This window comes from Haemaphysalis longicornis, unplaced genomic scaffold (assembly GCF_048455015.1).
Source record: "Haemaphysalis longicornis isolate Haplotype H1 unplaced genomic scaffold, Haemaphysalis longicornis Haplotype H1 scaffold_8, whole genome shotgun sequence".
Lineage (NCBI taxonomy): Eukaryota > Metazoa > Arthropoda > Arachnida > Ixodida > Ixodidae > Haemaphysalis > Haemaphysalis longicornis.
The window spans coordinates 69,155,746-69,170,778 of record NW_027526445.1 but is presented as its reverse complement, the minus strand read 5'-3'; the positions used below and the strand labels follow the sequence as shown (position 1 = coordinate 69,170,778).

The window sequence follows — 15,033 nt, the reverse complement described above, 5'->3', positions numbered from 1 at the left end:
AGCTGCCCCCTTTCAAGCATGCTGAAACTACAACGCTGTCTTTTCTACCTTTTTCAATGTTGCCTGCTCCTGGGCTACTCTCTGCTGAGTCAGGCTGCCTGCCTTGAACGTACCACGGGCCAAACAGCAGTGATGCAATGCAGAATTGTCACCAGCATAACCTGGTTCCTTAAAGTGGACTTATTTTGCACGCTTTGTGCATGAACATCAAAATGCAATGTCACGCATGCTTAGGTGACTAGGTTTCAGGCAAGTGGGAAAATTGATCACGAAAGGGGCCTGGTAATTTAACTTTTTGGTTTGCAAGACTGCGATGAGCTAGCTTTGAGTAAAGAGAGAGAGAGAGAGAAGGGAAAGCGAAAAGTTCAAGTGAACTTGAACTTGGCATGCTGGCCGGTTCATAGATCAGGGATGCACTTGTTTTAAAGAATTGCAAGTGTCCAGTGCATGCTGTTCAGAGTGCTTGATAGTTGTGCTTATGCCTCGTGTAATGCTTACACATTTTCTGAAACGCACAGGCAAGCAGAATCTTGTAGTTAACGTATCCAAGCGCTTATATTTTTTTTTAGCTTAACTCTAGTGTTCGTATTGTTGGCAGCACTTCTTTTGGTCTGACATTTAATTTCGAGTGCACTACCCATTGACAAGGCATAAGTGGGAGACTGTCTTTCTAAATCCTGCACGACGTGAAGTGTGTCGCAGAAAATGCCGGTATTGTTACGCAGTGGATGTATCGATACCTCGCACCTTGCCAAAGCTGCGATGTGGCGGTGGGATGGGTGAGAGGAGCCGTGATGGGTGATGCACTTGGAATATTTACAAGGTTCAACGCTTTCGACGTAATCGGTATGCTCTACTGACCCTGCGTTGTCATCTTCTGATAATTTAATGAAAGTGTGCGATGCTTTGGGTGCCTAAGCGGCAAGGCCAGACCTAGTGCGGTTCTACAGGTTAGCCATTTCACCTGGGCATCATTAACACCTCATGCACAGGCATTCGTGATGTAATATAAATACTGACTGCGTATGCGACAAATATTTCATGACTAATGAAGTCCGTCCTGACCAATGAAGGTCATGAATAATGAAGTCCTTTCTTGTACTCTGTGCGCTCCAGCAAGGCTCCAATCACGGGACTAGAATCAAAATGAGCAAGCATGCTTTCTCCTGAACGGCACGCAGTGTAAAAAGGATTTTTGCAAAGCCAGATGCAGTGTTTTAGTGGTGGCCATTGTGGAGTGATGGGGCCAGTGTGAAATGGGAAGCCAGCTAAGAGTACATACCAGGGACAAATGGCAACATGCCTTAACCACCTGTCATCATCCAGCTAGCCTTGGCATGCATTTTAGGTTTGGGGTGGTGTTTGTCGCAGGGTGCGGCATTGCAAGGGGGCTGCGACCCACCTGGAATGGAAAAGCACTTTACACTGGGCAACATGCTTCACAGAAGTGATTATCTGTAATGCGTGCAGAAGCCAAAGTTGAGCACAAAATCACTTAATATGCAGACACGCATAGCAGAGTGGGAACACAAGAACACGTGCCTTAATACACTGCTCGCATATGCCAGCAATGCGCCATTCAAGACACTCCCACCATCAGCTGAGAACATTCCGCTGTGTGGCAGGCATTGGGCGTGTATCTGTGTGAAACAGCACATACACCTATGTAGGTTCTACCTCACAGCTGTGTACCCGAACCATGCTGAGCGTACATAGAGCAACTATTGCAGGGACATAAGTGGGCTGTATTGATATGCTGCTGCTAAGGCCATATGTGCTCCTCTTGCATAACGGGTCAATCCATTAGCAGTACTCATGACACGAAGCAGTAATTATTTCAGTCCTTTCCACGGTCTTATCAAGAAATCATGCTTTTATGCTGCTCGGTTGGCTTAGAGAAAGTAGCTGTTGGACATGACAGCCTAGGCTTCTTTCTGGAAAGGAACCTGACTCGAGGTTTGATATTTTTATGTGCCTGTTATTTTGTTTCATCATCAAATTATCTTTTTCTCACACTCCTACAGCCCAGAAACTCTTTTTCAACATTTTTGAGGCTTTTTTCAGTCATTTTGGAACCTACTGCACCCTCCGTTTCATATGACATTTTTAATATCGACGCAGGCCAATGCTGTCTATGCCCGGCTTGTTTTTGACTCCTCTTCACTATGACAGTCAACAGGCATTCCTTCTTGTTTTTCTGGTGCATGGGCCATTTGCACGGTGTGAATGGGATTGCTTATAGTATGGTGAATCACGTGCTCGTAGCAAGTGCACATGTGGGTACAAACACAAATTGCACGTTTGCTACTCACTAGATGGCAGCAAGCACTGACAGCCGCCTTTGAGATCGCATGTGATAGCCCTGTGGTGCTCTAGGGGACTTGGCACTCCAGGTCCCACCCTCATTTGACTTGATGAACTTCGTGGTGGCCTTTTTTCGATTGCGGCCATCTTGTTTATCTTCTTCACAATGTGGACTACCCTCATTAACTAATAGCGGTGCATCAGCTCAAGACGGGCAGAAATCAGCTTGTCCACACGCTTGTTTTCTTTCCTTCCAGAATGTTGTGCTTCGACTTTCTGTGCGTGTGTTAAGCGTGCATGTTGGTGTTTGCGTCATCCTGTATTCTATAGATCAAGGCCCATTCTTCTCGACAACCATCACATTGTTTCACGAAGTATGAGGAAGTCCCGTAGCCCTAGCTGGCTAGGATCACCGGAACATGAAAATAGGTTAACAAGCGTGTCAGTAGGACTTCAATTTTCTTGCATTGCAGAACGGTGTGCTTCAACATTGTATGCATCCATTCAAGGTGCATGTTGGCAATGGCGCCATCCTGTATCCTGTTGATCAATGCCCACTTCTCTTGGTAACTAGCGTTTGGGCAAGTCCTTTAGCTCGAGCTGGTAAGGATAACCAGAACTAAAGAGGTTGAAAAGTTTGTCGATGTGCATTTTACTCGTGCATTCCATGCGTGCAGGAATCTTCATATAGACATCCGGCTGCTGCTGCTGCTGTAATAGCGCTGGTAACAAAATATAAGAGGGAGCTCACCCTACCTTCACATGACCATTCACAAGTCGATAAAAGGAAAGTTATCATCAAATGGTTTTGTTTTTCGGACTAGCACCTTTCAAGGTGTGCAGTGCTGGGCCACAAGTTCGTTTATGGTGGGCCCCATGTTTCCATCTGCACCAGGGGTGTCATTTTTTGCGCAAGTATGAAGAAACGTCGTTCGCAATAAGGCATTCTTTAAATGAAATTGATAACTCATTTTGTTCGCAATTTCGTTTGTGGCAGTCACAGTATGCTCCGTCGCCAATTTTTGTCCACGTGCCACGTGCACTGCAGTTTTTTCTTGAGGTGATAGCCCATGACTGATGGCCAAGCATTGTAGAACTCGGGTCCAGCATTAGGCATAAAGTCTGCAACAGGTAGATTTCAGTAGATTTCAGGCTCTCAAAGAAAGCTTTCAAGGCTGTTGCTTTATTCTGGCTGCGAATAAAATAGGTAGGCCTAACCCATACTCTTTGAAAACTAGAAGTGTTGCTTACTGGAAATCATAGCCTGTGTTTCCATGGGTGGGGTCTGTGCACACAGTCCGGACAGTCTTCGCTGATACCATGCGTCTCCTACATGAATAGTCAGGACATTAATGTGCTTCAATGTTGTGTGTATCTGTTCTGGCATGGCCCCCAGAAAATGCACCTCTCGCTCGTACAGTTCTGTCGGTTCCACGACGAACTCAGCCGGCATCAGGTCGGGGCACAGCGCTGCTTGCGTGACTCCTGCGCACTTGGCAGCTACAAGTGGGAGGAAAGCATCCGCTCGCTAATTTCCCACTATACAAGCAGCACTGTGCAAGTGGGGCAGTTTATTTGGAGCACAAAAATGCGCTGAACACTTAGGCATGTGCTCTGCAGCCAGCCACTGATAGAGCCGACTGGCTTTTAAAACAGACGAATGGCCTTATTTGTGCGAAGGTGGCCATGAGTCTTGCCGCATTCATTGGGCACAAGTTCCATGCCTGGGCCACATGATGAACCCTGCCCTGGAACACCCTGCACACTGCTACGGGAAGGGCCAGCCACTGCCGAGTCGGTGTCTGCAACAGCTGGAAATGTAAAAATAAGTGTCTCGTGCGCTTGTAGTTTATGCCTAGCTGCGTCCTTGCACGTGTATCCAATTCTGTGATTAAGAGTAATAAGATGCCGTGGTTGCTGTAATGATTTACTAGGTCCACTTAGGGTCTGCTGATGCTCCTAGAATCTGTGACGCTCCCCGGAGGGGAGATGGCGTCACTCTACCAACTAGGTGGGTCCACGCAGAGTTGAGGGGAAAAGAGACAACGCAGGCTCAAAGGTACAATAACAATAGTTAGCGCTGGTGCCGGTGCGCTCACCCGTTGAGAGGCTGGGACCCTGTAGGGCGGCTGGCGCTGGGTCGTGGAGCCGAGAAGTCGTTCAGGTGCGGCGCTGCAGTGTGCATGTGCTCGAGCAGGGCCGTCCGGGGGGGGGGTGCCGGAATTCTCGTGCCGGTCGGCGTAGGCGGTCCGTGCTCCTGGCAGATCGTGGACGCGGACCCGAGATGTGACCGCTGACTGGCTGGTCCAGTGTTGAAGGGGGGGAGCGCGCGATCGGATTACTCCTACGGGCGGCTTCCTCGTTCGGCCCGGCCAGATGATGTCCAGTCGGGAAAAGAGCCCCCGGGCCTCGTTCGCTCGCCTTCTTATACCCTCCTTGGGTTACGCACAGGGGGTGTAAGGACGAGCTCGTTGGAGAACCGGCCGGTCATCGCTCTGCGCGTGGGCGCGTCACCCCGCAAGCCCTCGGGGATTAACATTCTTCTGCAGATTAACATTCTTCCGCGCGTGCTTGGCCTTTCTTCGTGCCACGCGAAGTATCTGCCGCCCGCTTCTACATGGGAACACGTTTCTGCGTGCGCATGGGTTGTACGCGGCAGTCAGTGGCGATGTCCGACCGTCACAAATCTCTAAAGGGGTTGGGCTTGTTAGAAATTGCTTTTTGCTTAACTACCTATGGCTGCGCTTAGGTTAGGCACAAGATGTTTGCTGCCAGGTGTGCGTGAAACGATGTGGTGAGAGGCACGCAGCTACAGTCATGTCGTGAAGTAAAAAGGATGCCAAGTGTCACCAACGTCTGTCGCAGTAATTTTGCTGCAGCCACACTGTGCTGTTGCTCTCCAATATCAGCCGCTTTACATTTTGAATGAATGAATGAATGATATTATTGTTAAAATGGAAAGGAAATTCCACCAGCAGGCATAGTTTGTCTCACCTAAGGGTGGACACCGCAACGCCTGCTGGTGTGGGGAATGGGGAAGAGGAAGAAAGGGGTTGTTGGGGGTTGGGGAGACAGTGGCCGGTAGCTGGCGTGGCGCCGACACCTCAACCCCGGCCGAGCAAGAGGAGAGATGGAGGGGACAGGGAGAGTAGGGGAAAGTAAAAGTAGGTAGGTCACAGTGGCGAAGGATAAGGAACTCTGAGAGAAAAGTAGGAAGACGGGTAAAGACTAGTGTGCTATTCCAATACTGCGCAGGTAGGCGGCTTTGACATGGTGCGGACTTGTTTAAGGGCCAGATGTGCTGATTGAACGGCGGTGTGAAAACCTGGCGTGGGCAACGTAAATAGACTGAATAAACATTGTGTGAAGCCTGTGATCAGAAAAGAAAAATAGGCAAAGGGGGACAAGTGAGCTTAACTGTGGACGTGAGAAGAAAAAACAAATAAAGTCGACATGCGAATGGGCAATCAAAGCGGGCAGACAATGAAGGCAGACAGTGATGTTAACATGTCAGAACAAAACGATGGGCTGTGGGTGTGAAAGAAAATAGACAAATGATATTCTGCGAGTGTGGGACGTGTGGACAACAAGACAGTGGACTATGAATCATGAAAACAGTGGACTGCTAATGTGTGGACAACCTAATGGCTGTAAACCATGAAAATGGTGAGCTATGAACACAGGCAAATGGAGTAAAATAGGAAAAAGGCAAACGCACAAGCAGGTAAGAACAAGATGCACAAGCTATTGGCTGTAAGTGTAGAACAATGGAAGTGTTAGATGCGCAAACAAGAAAAGAGTGATTTATAAGAGCAAAACGAGAAGAAAACAGTAAATATAAGAGTGTCCAAGTTTTGTGTTGTTGCGCACTGGGTATGGTACTGGATTGAGTTGCACATTTGTGTGATCTGTGGCCACTGACGTAGTGTTCGCTCTGTCTCGATTGAAGTCCAGAGGTACGGAGCACGCGCCCATGTACTTGCACACACACGCACACTGCGGCCGGGCTGTACATGGGCAGCCCCGCACGTGTTTTCTGCTGTCCGAGCGCGGGGGCGACTGGGCTGGCTGCTTGAAGGGGGGCGCTTTGTGGAGGTGCGGGCTGTTGTCTTCCAGAGGGCCCCAAGGGCAGCAGCAGGAGATGAGGAGAGGAACCAGGAAGGTAAAGAGAAATAAAAAGCAAGAAAGAAAAAGAAAGTGGTGCGGAAGGAGGGCGAGGAAGGTATTGTGCTTTCCCGCACGCGCAGGGCGATTAAAGCTGCAAAGTGAGGCCCGTGGCGTGGAGGAAGTGAAGCTGAGTACCACGTCCTGTCCCTGGGTTCTTGAGGGAAGCAGGAGCGCCTCCTTGGTGCTGCACGCAAGTCCCAGGGCCCCGTACCGACAAAGCAGCGTCGCTCACTCCGCGTTGTACAAACTGCAGCCCAGTTGGCTGCAGTGGGGGCAGAGCGGGGAGGCGGCCCTGCAGAAGTGGCGCTGGGCCGCAGAGAAGGTGCAGTGCATGCGCAGTTGGTAGAGCAGGCTACGATCAGCTCTGCTGAATGGCCGGCTGGGGACTTGTTTCGGCTTCTTCCCTGCGGCGAGGTTCGGGTCAGGGTGCTGGCGGAGTGTGTGTGCAGGGATCCAGTGCCGCCCCTTGTCGCGTTTCATGGTGGCTTTGTAGACGGGCATGTCCGCCGAGTGCGTGGCATTTGCAAGATCGTCGGCCCGTTCATTGCGCTCGAGGCTTGCATGCGCCGGCACCCAGTGGAGCGAGGTGTCGTCCCCCCCCTCCCCTCGTGTTGTAGGTTGCACAGCTTTTCGGCCACCTCCTGCACGAGAGGCCCGTGTTTTCTGTGTTTTTGCAGGCGCAGCAGAGTGCCGCCCGGCTGTCACAGGAACACCGCCTGTTGGACTTCTGTGTGTTCTGCTAGGACGTCTACCGCCAAGTGCAGCCCTACCAGACCGGCTGTTGTTGAGCTGGAGGCGAAGGCAAGTCTGTGCTGCAATGCAATGCCCAGCTCAGGGGCCACGCAGGCGACGGCGGATTCGGGGGGGCCGGGCAGAATGCAACCGTCGACATGAAAACGTACTGCGCCTGCGTAGCTCTCGTGAAACAGACAGGCTCTTTCCTGCTGCAGTGCGCAGGCCGGGGTGGTGTAATTGCTGCGAATGCCAGGGATGGTGGTGCCAATGCACATGACAGCGTCTCGCTGGGGTGGAGGGGGGCTCCATGTTTGGTTGTTCAGGTCCGGTTATATCTTGATAGATGTTCAGTACCTTGGAATATGGACGTTGTCAGAACCTCGAGAGCAGTGCAGGGCCGCCGGGGGCGAGCTTGAGCCAAGCGATGAAGTTGAGACCGTAGCACAGCGCTTGCAGGTTCAGTGGCCACGCCCCTGCTTCGGCTGTGGTGCTGGCCACCTTTGATTGCCTGGGCGGCACAGGCGCAGGGAGGCGTGATGTTCACGCTCCAGTTTGTTCCAGGCGGCGGTGCTGAGGTTGGCCTGCGGGAACGCATACATGACGTGTGACGCCTGTGGCCTGGTAGATGTGCACAGCCAGCTCGGGGGTGCTGCCACGCCTACCTGCTACCAGTTTGCGAACTGCCTGCTGCGCCATGGCCAGCTTGGATCGGACGGACTTGAGGTGTGGTCTCCAGCAGAGCCGGTGGTCCAGAGTTGCCCCCAGGTAGACCACTTTCCGCTGCCACGGCAGGGGGTCGCTGCCCAAGGTGAGGGGCGCTGTTTTGCCCGTCTGTCCGGCTTGTGGGGTGGTACATTAGGGCCACAGTTTTTCTGTCTAAGCTTCATTGTCTAAGAAAAATGCTTCGAGCCGGTCCACGTAACATGGCCAGTCGTCTCCTCCCCCCTCGAACGGCTCGAGGTTGCCGAAATTTGGCATTGTGAATGGATGGCAGAGCGGTGCGGGAACGAAGACTCGCGTGAAACTTTCTTTCGTGAAATGTGCCAATTGAAATAAGGCACTGCCAACCTTATTTTATTGCACACCTTGCAAGCTCTGCAGCTGTTGCATAGAACTTATTCAGCGGCTGTAGTGTTACCACGGCATTGCATTATGGTGCATGTACGGCAATAGAAATTCTGCGTGCTTGAAGCAGTAAAGCTTGGTTAAACACAAAAGCAAAAACGACACGCGAGGAAAGGGCACTGAAGTTCTTGGAAATGTTAATTCTCGCATCAAAACAGTGCAGGCACATTTTATTTATGAAGAAACTGGCCTGCGTGAGTGTCGTAGCTTTCGAGTAGGATAACTCGTACCGCTCCTTGAACTGTAAAGTTCACGAAAGGAGTGTTTACGAACTTGCCTCGCAGATTTTTGCAGTCACCGTTGAAAATCCAGGCATTGCAGCCATGCACGCAGGTGGTCACTGAGTGGAGCATGTGCTTACCGTCTTTGTGGTGGTTAAAACAGCCCCAGATGACACACAGAGGCATTTTATAGAGTGTGTGCGTCCTTAGCAGTGATAACCGACGTTTGGAGGGAAAAGGAAAAGAAGTCGCGCGCAAACGATTGAAGTTTGGCGGAGGGCCTGTAGACCAAAATGGAAGCTTCTAGAAGCCTGCCACTGGGAGTGCGAAGGTAACAATGTGGCTGCGCCAGTGGCCACCGCGGCAGCAACAAACAATGACAACAGAGTGGTGGTACTCTAAAAACTTTTCATTTAGTGGCTCTACTTTTCTTGTTGAGGTACCACGTCTTTGCTACCTGGCTCAGGGGGATTGGCACATTTTGCAGCTTGAAAGCATCATCCCGCCTGTTAATTAGCTTACGGTTATTCTGGCTTAGGCAATCCTTGATGTCGTCGTAGGTTCCCCCTGGCAGCCTGTGAGCATCCATGCTGAGCGATTGAGAGCGCTGGGTTCGAACCCGCTTTCTTACTGCATCGGTGGGTCTCATAGCGAATGCGTAGTTGGAACGGTGCTCCAGGGGTTTAAGTGCTAGCGGCAGAGGGCAGGACTGAGCGGCAACTCCACCACTTCAGAGGAAAGTGGGGCTGAGGCAGGGCAGCGTTTATTAGGACGTTCTTGACCAAGCAGCCAGCAGCACCAACACCGATGGCGATAATGATTGCACGAGACAAGGGATGCGATGATGGCAGCGAGCGTTGGGTGGGTGATACAATGCCTGGAAGCAATGCTGGGAATGGGCACTCAAGAAATTAGTGTTAAAAGAGCGCTCACAATATTCTTTAATGGTATCGACGCAGGCCAACACTACAGCTGAATGTGTTATGCTTGTGGATGTCTGCGTTTTCCCAATGCTGTCTAGAAGGCTTTGTGCCCAAATTGTTTTTGACTCCTCTTCACCATGACTGTCAACAGGCGTTTCCCCTTGCTTTTCTGGTGCACCGGCCATTTGCACGGCGTGGATGTGCTTGCATATAGTGCAGTGAATCGTGCTCGTAGCAAGTGCACATGTGGGTGTTTTTGTGGTTGCCTACTCAAGGCTGGCCTCTGAAGCGAACTTCACCCGCTAGTGTTTCCGCAATCGTTTCGCTATAAAGCTTGGTGGCTGTCACGCGAGTTCCAACCTGCTGTGCACAGTTGCCCGTTGCTCAGGGTTCGGGTGAAAAAGGACACCACTGACTCACGACACAAAAATAAACAGGTTTATTGCAGCGAATATCGTTGCGCGTGCAAACAAAACAGCGGCCACAGCGGGATGGACAGTCCAGTTTTACTGCGGCGTTCTCGCGAGATGAGATGAAGGGTTTGGCTTACCAAGTGAAGGTTGTAGGAGGTTGTAGAATGTTGTAGGAGCGGGTGGAAGTTCTGGCGTTGCGGCAGCGGGCAGAGGAGTTCCTTCCCCCAAGAGGTCATCCGGTCGAAAGAGTGCATGGTTCAGCTTCCAACACCCGACCTCGGCTCTTGCCGAGAACCACTTTTTTTTTCTATTGTCCTTCCGGAGCTATGAGCGTGCCCTCCGAGGTGTCGCAGAGGAAATGGGAACCGAGACCGAAACGGGTTACTTTCGGGGTGGTTGACAGAGCGCATTGCTGCAAGGTGCTTGCCCCCATGCGCCGGCAGCGACAGCTGGCTTGGCCATAGCCGCTATACTGAGTTGCAACTCAAGAACGGCACCACCTCAGTGTATCACTCCGCCAAAGCGCCGGACCCGTGACGTCACTACGCGCGCATTTTGAAAGGGGTTCGCTATGAATGCGTGATATCGTCTGCCTTTTCTCATGCAGTTTGTTGTCACTGGAGTCGTTGATAAGCATATTAAGTCCCAACAAATCATGGGAACGGCTCACGCCATGTTCAAAATATTCCCTGTAACGCCCTACTTGCGCCGCGCGGAGAAACATCCGGCTACGGTGATAAGGCACAGCGGCAACTTCTGGTGCCGTTCTTAAGTTGTCACCAAGTATAGTGTGCTCTCGAAGTGGGAGAGGGGGCAGGGGGCGAGTGTGCATCGCACAGTGTGAACACTAATTGCACACTTGCCGCCCACTAGACGACAGCAAGTGCTGTCAGCTTCCTTTGAGATCGCATGTGATAGCCCTGTGGTGCTCTGCGACTCGGCACTCCAGGTCCCATCCCCATTTTACTTGAACTTTGTGGTGGTGTTTTTTGATTGTGGCCATCTTGCTTATCTTGTCCTTGGAGCGCCAGATCAAAGAGGGCAGAAGTGACCTTGTCCACGTGCTTATTTTTCTTTCCTTCCAGAATGATGTGCTTCGACTTTCTGTGCATGTGTTAAACGTGCATGTTGGTGTTTGCGTCGTCCTGTATTCTATAGATCAAGGCCCATTCTTCTTGACAACCATCACATTGTTTCATGAAGTACTGTATGAGGAAGTCCCGTAGCCCTAGCTGGCTGGCATCACCAGAACGTGAAAAAAGATTAACAAGCATGTCTAGTTAAACTCTAAATTTCTTGCATTGCAGAACTGTGTGCTTCAATGCCTATGCATCTATTCAAGGTGCATGTTGGCATTTGCACCATCCTGTATCCTGTAGATCAAGGCCCGCTTTTCTTGTCAACTGGCATAATGGTCCGGGAAGTGTTCGGGTAAGTCCTGTAGCCTGAGCTGGCTAGGATCACCAGAACTAAAAACGGAGGTTAACAAGCTTGTCTAGTTGGACCGTCCTGGTGCATTCCATGCGTGCACGAACCTTCATGTAGGTGTCTGGCTGCTGCGGTCCTAATAGCCCAGATAACAAAATAGAAGAGGAAGCTCACATGACCTTCACATGACCAGTCGCAAGTCGATAAAACCATAGTTATCATGTGGTTTTGCTTTTCAAACTGGCACCTTTCAAGGCAGGCAGTGGTGGGCCACAAGTTCATTTATGATGGCCCCCATGTTTCCGTCTGCATCCCGACTTTAATTCGCACCAGAGCTGCCATTTTTGCACAAGTATGAAGTAATCTTGCACACAAGAAGGCATGAAATTGGTAGCTCGTTTTGTTCGTGACAGTCACTGTGTGCTCTGTCGCCAATTTTTGTCCACGTGCCACGTGCACTGCAGTTTTTTCTTGAGGTAGTCCATGACTGACGGCCAAGCATTGTAGAACTCGGGTCCAGCATTAGACATTAAGTCTGTAACAGGCACCTCATCGGCTCTGAAAGGAAGCTTTAAGGGCTGTTGCATTAGCCCGGCTGTGAATAAAATAGGTAGGCCTAACCCATACTCCTCCAAGACTAGAAGTGTTGTTAACTGGAAATCATAGCCTGTGGTTCCATGGATAGAGTCTTTGTTCACAGTCCAGTCATCTTTGCTGATACCATGCGTTCTCCTACATGAATACTTTGTCACGGCCCCCTTTGCCCGCTCACGCAAACAATGAGGCGCGGCAACAGTTTATTTTTTCAGGGTGGCCGGCCTGTGCATGTGCACGTGTGCCGAAGTCGCTAAAGTGACTCAGAGTGCTTGGGTTGCTTAACCAAAATATTTCCTTTACTTCCCGAACGAGGTGACAACAGGACAGAGAGCACTTAAAGGCCAACTGCAACGAAATTTTCGGCTCCGTAAATACACTATTTTCCGGTAGTATAACCTTAAAAGTTGCTACTTGCAAAATTTGGAGGCCCAAATGTGCTTCGCTGCATCGTAAACGAAGATCAAAAACGCTCTTTTCAAACCGAAACTTTAAAAAAAGGGCAGCCATTACGGACGGTCGGAAGTGATGTTACATTCAGGAATCGAGTGGGCGCAGCCGGCGGATTTTCGCACAGCTGCCTGTGAGAAGACGGCGCGCATTCGATGTGTTTCGGGTCGTCTGTTGCTTTAGACATTTAAAACGTGCGCGAAAAGTGGTTGGGAAGCTCGTGCAACCATTATTACTTCGTTGTGAGCTGCTAAGACGCGCCTGTAGTCGTTCGGTAAAACAAAAACACCAGCATCGCGAGACGTCGTGGTGAAGCTGGGTGCACAAAAGGCAGTTGTTTAGCGCGAGATGGGCGCCGGCACAGCTAATATGCCCTGTGCTGATCGAACCATCCTGTGTTTGTGAGAGAAAAGAAGAAAAAATAGCTACCGTGGGAGAGAAGTGTAGAAACATGCTGGCTAGGCTGTAGGTTTCAGCGCATGTTGTGAAAGTTCAAATCCAGAATTTTATTATTTTTGTTTACGCGGGCAGTTTTGTTCCTGTTAGCAGGCTGCCCGCGCCAAATCTTTAGATAATGATGCCATGCAGCGACGAAAGCACTGCAGTGTCTTCACTCGTGAAGCAGTGACCTTCCCCGAGGCTCAGTATAATGTGGCCTCGTTTTTTTTTTTTGTTTTTCTAACTGGTGAGAGAAATGTTGTCAACAGCGGCTAGTATTTATTTGTTTTTTGACGAAGTAGTTTGAGCTGAATCGATTCTGTGTAGTGCGTCGCGTGCTGTACTCGTCGGCGCCCCGACCGGCGATGAAGTGACAACAGCGTATCACCTCGCGTCGACGCAGAGCTCTTCGATGCCGTCGGCGTACTCGCGCTCTCGAATAGTCGACCGGCCGATCGCGCAGTGGGCCGCACAGCGAGCTGCCGTACTCGTTCATGCCCCGACCGGCCGCGACAACAGTGATCGTCTCGCGCCGGCCGTTCTGCTCGTAAAGACACCCGGCCGCGAGCTTGCAGCGCGCCCCACAGCCGCCGTAGTCGTTCGCGCGACAACAGTGTATCGTCTCGCGTCGGCCGTTCTACGTATTGCGCACTCGTAAAGATGCCCGGCCGCGAGCTTGCAGTGCGCCGCACAGCTGCCGTAGTCGTTCGACCGTCCCCGCACTGACCAGCCGCACCAACAGCGTATCGCCTCACGTAGGCCGTACACGCGTTTCGCGTGCTCATCGAGTCGACCGAGAGCCTGCTGCCGCCGTCACGACCACAAAATCAGTCGCTGTGCTACTGCCGTATTTGCTCTTTATGTATAGGCAACCCAGAGTTTCTTCAGCTTCTCGCATTATGTAAACCAATTATTCATGCAAGAGGCACGAATTACACTGCTCACTCGCGTGAGGCCGCACGTAAAAGGGCACAGAGGAGAGGCACAGAACAGGGAGGATTTTAGAGAAGCAAAGGTCTAGCTTAGAGTTCCTGTATATGCTCCCTACGGGAGGCCGTAGGGAGCATATACAGGAACTCTAGTCTAGCTTTGCCTGTACTGCCAGAAAAAGCGTAGTGGCGGCGTCGTGAACTACCGAGGACGCCCGCTTGATGGCGCTGTAAACACGGCTTTGTAAACATGGCGGATGCCTTTTGCACAGGCCGATGGAACTCCTTAATAACATGGCTGTCCTCGTACGGCGGCCGCCGGCTCGCTGTTATACGGCCGGACTCGACTCTCCTCCTCCCGCGCGCGAAATGGGCGTCGAGTCCGGCCGTGGCTGCTCCTGCTGGTTCCTGGCTGGCACGCTGGCCACGTGTTTACTTGCGCCGCGCTAGTGAAGTGATGTTATGCCAGGTGACCAGATGGCCTCGACTGGCACAGGCCACAGTGAGCAGCAAGTGAGAACAAATCGTTTATTGACATCTGCAAGTTTACAGAGGCCAGGACATCATTTCATTTCGATCGTTGCAATTGTACGTCGCTTTCGTGACATTTTTTTTTGCCATAACAACTCGTTCACTTGAGCTACGATTTCGAACGAAGGGCACAAATGAGGTATTGACGGCGACAATGGTTTCGTTTGCACCGTCGTTCTAGCGGAGTGCATAACACTCACCTTCTGTTGGAAAAATCAAATATTCTGGCCTCGACAGCTGTCTTCCTATGCGGAATTTCCCCCATTTGTCACTCCACAAGCACTCAATTCCCGTGTTTTGCCAGTCCTCTCAACAACTGATGGACGCAAAAGCACATAACAGCAATAACAGTCACGAAACCAGTGCTCCGCGCACATAGAAAGGGTGGGCCGTTGCAGCGGCTTTGTGGTTGCGAATTCAGAAACGAGATGGTGCACCAGTCGGCTGTTCGTAAAAAGTTGCATACATTTTTGCTCAACGAATGTTTGATGCGGAACTTGTTAATAATATTTTTAAACAACGCATTGTAAGTGAACTGTGTTGGCTCTTTGAGTCACAGAATGAATGTTTTGTATGCTATACCAAGAGTAACCTTTCGGTTGTGCCGTATGGTGGACTTGATGGTCGAAAACTGCGCTGGAGGTTGGTCACGTGGGGCGTCGATTTTTACGCCGCCTATAGGGAAACCAGGGAACGTCCAAGCTTGAGAGGCCTGGGAGAGGTGACGGCCGCACGGGAGTCCTGACTGGCACGTCGCATCCGGAAGTCCGCCGTA

The 15,033-nt window shown here is 51.1% G+C and overlaps 1 protein-coding gene across 4 annotated transcripts in view; it reads left to right on the top strand.

The window, feature by feature from the left end:
- The window catches only part of LOC144149758 (uncharacterized), a 138,698-nt gene that overhangs the window by 2,091 nt on the left and 121,574 nt on the right, over nt 1–15,033 (top strand). Inside the window, exon 3 of one of the 4 annotated variants that reach the window (XR_013318357.1) lies at nt 7,149–7,244. The exons of the other annotated variants lie outside the window; for them this stretch is intronic. The gene's annotated coding sequence lies outside the window, so the exon portion shown is untranslated. Of the gene's footprint in view, nt 1–7,148; nt 7,245–15,033 lie in introns of those variants that run through there. 4 annotated transcript variants of the gene reach the window in all.